A 5,249-nucleotide genomic window follows, 5' to 3' on the forward strand; every position below is an offset into this window, starting at 1 on the left:
GGGAGAGCTTTGTACACGTCTCTGTGTGTGGAGTAAAGGCGGTATAAAGTTTTTTTTCTGGTTGCACATGTAACATGCTGGTAGAAATGAGGTCAAATGGATTTAAGTTTCCTGTATTAAAGTCCCCGGCCACTAGGAGCACCGCCTCTGGATGAACATTTCCATGTTTGCTTATGGCCTTATATAGCTCGTTGAGTGCGGTCTTAGTGCCAGCATCGGTTTGTGGTGGTAAATAGACAGCTAAAATATTGATGAAAACTCTCTTGGTAAATAGTGCGTTCTACAGCTTATCATGAGATACTCTACCTCAGGCTAGCAAACCTCGAAACTTCATTAATATTTGATTTTGTGCACCAGCTGTTATTGAAAAATAGACACAGACCGCCACCCCTTGTCTTACCGGAGGCAGATGTTCTATCTTTCCGATGCACAGAAAACCCAGCCAGCTGTATGTTATCTATGTCGTCGTTCAGCCACGACTCAGTGAAACATAAGATATTATGGTTTTTAATGTCCCGTTGGTAGGATAGTCTTGATCGGAGCTCATCACATTTATTATCCAGTGATTGCATGTTGGCTAATAGGACTGATGGTAGAGGTGGGTTACCCACTCGCCGTCGGATTCTTACAATGCACCCCAACCTATGACCCTTATATCTCCATCTCTTCTTAATGCGAATGACGGGGATTTGGGCCTTGTCCAGTGTCTGAAGTAAATCCTTTGCGTCCGACTCATTAAAGTAAAAATCTTCATCCAGTACGAGGCGAGAAAGCTCTGTTCTGATATCCTGAAGCTCTTTTCGGTCATAAGAGACGGTGGCAGAAACATTATGTACAAAATAAGTTACAAATAACGCAGAAAAAACATGCACAATAGCACAATTGGTTAAAAGCCCGTAAAACGGCAGCCATCTCCTCCGGCGCCACAATAGGATTCTGTGATATCTACTCATTCACGACAGAGCATCAGGTTTCATAAATACATATATTTTATTAATAACATACATAGAACAAAATAAATGCTCAAATATCATTTTACATTATAGCCTTTCATATCTTAATAAAACGTAAAATGTTATAGATAAATATTACTAATATTGTGATATTAAAAAATAATCATTTTAGTAGATGCCACAAAGAAGCTACAAAGAAGCTTTTCAATGTTTTCATGTTAAATGTATTTTTTTTTTTATATAGATACACAAAAACATAGGCATGCAGTCAAAAGTCTAGTGCATCTCATACCTTGTTTGAATAAACAAAACATAAATTGTCAATGAAGTGAAATATTTCAACATAGCATAACGCTCCATATCGAAGCAACCAGTAACGCTCCAATATTACGAAGCAATTCATTTAAAAAATCCTCTGAATAAATGTCTCCAGCATAACGGTGCACATATGGAGTTATCCTAACTCTCTCATCTCCCACACTTTTATTCCCTCAACCTTCCCTTCCCCTCAGTCTCTGGACTTGTGGATATCATTGGAGAGCCTGTGGGAACACATTGCCTCTCGTTGCTATGGGAACAGTTGAAGTCACATGAACAGGACTCTGACTATGACATCCTTTCTGAAGGTGTCTCCTTCCTCGAAGCCGACCGTCATAGTCTGGGTCTGCTGAGAGGTGCAGCAGCGCCCGTCCAGACAGGAATCACAGTACCTGGGACGGAACTTATTCACACTGCTGCAATCTGCGTAGGTCTGTTTCAATGGAGGGCTGGCCTTTTCAATACGACTGCACTTCTTACCCTTCTGTTGGTGAGAGGAGAAGAACAACAATGTGTGATCAGAATGTTGATGGACTAGACATACATGTCCTTATGATTCAGTGTCACCCAGGTGATGGCATGGCATTGTCGGTTTGATTTGATGTGTACCTTGAGGCTGGAGTAGGCTGACTGGAAGCAAGGCGGAACTCACAGAGACGAGTCTCCTTCACCAGCTTGCACTGGCTGTTGTTGTTGCTGAGCCGGGAGGATACTCCTGTGCCACAGGACTTAGCACAGGGGGACCAGGCTGTGGTCTGAGTCACACACCTCTTGTTCCCCTTGGACATCAGGCGACTCTCAGGCTTACTTCTGAAAGCTGTGGGGAAAAGATGGCCAGACAATTATTCAATGTGCAAACTTCAAGCAAATTGGACATGAGTTTAAATCACAGGAGGTTGGTGGCACCTTAATTGGGGAGGACAGGCCCGTGGTATTGGCTTGAACAGAATAAGTTGAATGGAAACAAATATATCAAACACATGGTTTGATGCCATTCCATTCACTCCGTTCCAGCCATTACTGTGAGCCGTTCTCCCCTCAGCATCCTCTACTGGTTTAAATCTAATGTGAGACGTTAACAGGGGTGAAGACATGGGTGGGCCTGGGTGGACACAAGCCCACCCACTGGGGAGCCAGGCCCACCCAATCAGATTGAGCAAAAGCAAAACAATGATACATTATTATTACAAAAATACTACTTGGCCCATCCAAATTTCTGCAGGCCCACCCCCAACGAATTTATGGCTAAACCCCTGGATGACACATCGATTGTTGATAAATTGATTTTCCATTTAAACTCCGTCTGGATGTTAACTGAGGCTGAACATCTATTGGAGCTCAATAAATCCACTAACCGAATCACTGGACTAAACAGAGTTCAATTGACTCACCAGGTAAAGACTTGAGTCCTCCTCTGACGACAGACACCAGCTCGTTCTTGTTTGTGAGGTCATCTTCGGAATGTTTATCCTTGCGGCCATCTTTTCTGACCTTGTCTGCTGAGGCTGAGCCCAACACGTTCCCCTCCTCAGGGCAGACTAGCTCCTCACAGTAGCGACCAGGCACTTTGACCAGCTTGGGTTTGGCACAGCCCAGTTTGGTCAGGGAGACCTGCTGGGGGCACAGGGGCATACACCCCACGGCACCATCCATGCACGTACACTGGTGCTTGCAGTTGGAAAGGAAGCTCTCTCCATTCTGGTAGATCTTGCTGTTGTACTCGCAGGGTCTTCCATCTGTTTTGGCTGTTTGGAGAAGCAGATGGGGAGACTGTAACTATGTGAGTCAAGCGCAGGGTTACAAAGGCAGGGTATATTACTGGAAACTTTCGAAGTTTACCAGTGAAATAACCAGAATTGTGTTAACTTTCAAGTATTTGGGGGAATTTTATCAGATGAGATCTAGTGGCCTTTTTTGGGTACTTCAGATTATCACAGGTGTCTGTAATTATCTCTGGCCCTCTGTGTAGTCTTATTACATGTATAATATATAAAATAATATTTTAAAATATAAATTATAATGACAAAGCTGTAAAACATTCTCCTAAATATAAATCATCAACTTAGTGAATACCATTGGTGATTAATGAGGGTTTCAGCATGAAATATTATTTTTACACAATTGTATTTATTTTAATGTCTTAGTTTTGGAGCCAAATTTGTGGCAGTTGTGAAAATAGTCAATAGTTGCAAAGTTAAGCAAAAAATAATGCCATTGTTGAGTAGATGCTTTTTTCATTAATTAGGCTATTTTCTCTTGAACCATATGGTCTATCCCCTAGAAACATCGACAATATGGACACAGATATAAAAATGAATGCTATATATGAATATATATTTTATAAGTTATTCGAGTATATTACCTTTTAATTACCGGCATTACTGAAGATTCTGCTAACTTTGGGAAATTACCGGTAGCTTTGCAACCCTAGTCAAGTGTAATATTCTAATTATAGAGAACGCTCCGTAAATAATCCAAAAGCATAATTCCTCATTTAAAACGGTGTAATAAACAAGTTTAAAAAACGATATCTCTACATCCAAACCGATAGGAGTTAGATTTGTAGAAGTTATAGACTATCAATGACCACAGCAGGGTATCAGAATTATTGTTTCCTATACAACTTTATCATACCACGACAGATGCCTTTAGCTGTGCCATAAGCAGCCCCAAGATTGCACTCCAGTCCCTTGATGTGGTCGCATGGCTCTGTCTTGCTGCAGTCTTCATTGAGCTGCCGAGCGCAGACTTTGCAGCATCCACAGCCGTCTGGCACAATGCTGATTCCTGGTGCGCACCTGGGTAGGCCTATCTCACGAGGACACGAACATTCGGAGGGACAAGATGCTGATGCCTAAAATACCAGAAACATGTTATAAGAGAAATGTTGACTTCATTTGTGATTTCTCCTAAAAAATATTAGACTGTAGGATGGAGTGAGGATCTTAATCGCCATCAAGCACCACTCACCCACCCTCGGCATTGGCAATCAATCACGCATATTCTTGTAGGCTATGAATGATAATGAATTAATGAATTAGGCTATATGTTTTCTTACCGAATTTAAACTCCCATAGAGGAAAACAACAAAGGAAAGCGCCAAAATCTTCATGTCTAGTGACATAGTATTGATACAATTTTAGTAAAGATAGAGGCTAATTTAGATTGATCAATCCACGCGTTTAAACACGGAATGCGCAATGTAAACTACCTACTGACTTACTGGGTTCTCTGGTGTCCCCCTCTCCTCTTTTATATCCGAAAGAGATCTGACGTGTGCGTTAGCTGACGGGTGAACTGTTCCAAAACTATGCGAGAAATGTCTCCCAATGCTTTCTCCATTCAAGCCAAATACCACCCTGTCTACTTTAATTCTTACAGGGATTCCATGTTAGAGGCTATTTTATGTCGGAAAATAGGCTATTTATTTTAAGATATTTATGTGTTGTCTCTCCTGTCCTAAAGTGGGGCCCAAATTGTAATTGTCACATGCCTTGTAAACAATATGGTGTCGACTAACAGTGAAATGCTTGGGCACTTCCCAACAAATGCAGAAAGAAAAACAATAGAAAGATAATGACAAGGAATAAATGCACAATTAGTATCAAAATACCTGTATAAAGAAACCTGTGATCCCTGGGGAACGGATACGTTTTATGTGTCCATGTTCATGATGAAAACAGCTTATCAGATGATACTGAGAGACTATGAGATGCCCTGGGAGGGGCTAAATGTGATGGATCAGCACTCGAACCATTTCCTTAGAGAGCTAGGAGGAAAGTAAGCCTAAACATTACAAGATGAGCTACATATTTCTATGGCTAACTGAATGGAAGAAAACTGTCTCACTAGGATCAGGCCAGCCCAGGTGTTTAGAATATTGCCCTCAAGCTATGGTCAGTGTTTGTTTTTAAATGAATTCCCTTATTATTGCTGTCTTGGACTGGTAGTGCTCCAGTCCTTCCTGTCATAGTTAGC

General features: G+C 41.4%; 1 pseudogene; it reads right to left on the bottom strand.

The window, feature by feature from the left end:
* Positions 1–1,226: 1,226 nt before the first annotated feature.
* Positions 1,227–4,254, bottom strand: LOC120020647 (annotated as a pseudogene).
* Between the last annotated feature and the right edge of the window lie 995 nt (positions 4,255–5,249).

Source organism: Salvelinus namaycush, chromosome 25 (genome assembly GCF_016432855.1).
Source record: "Salvelinus namaycush isolate Seneca chromosome 25, SaNama_1.0, whole genome shotgun sequence".
Classification (NCBI taxonomy): Eukaryota; Metazoa; Chordata; class Actinopteri; order Salmoniformes; family Salmonidae; genus Salvelinus; species Salvelinus namaycush.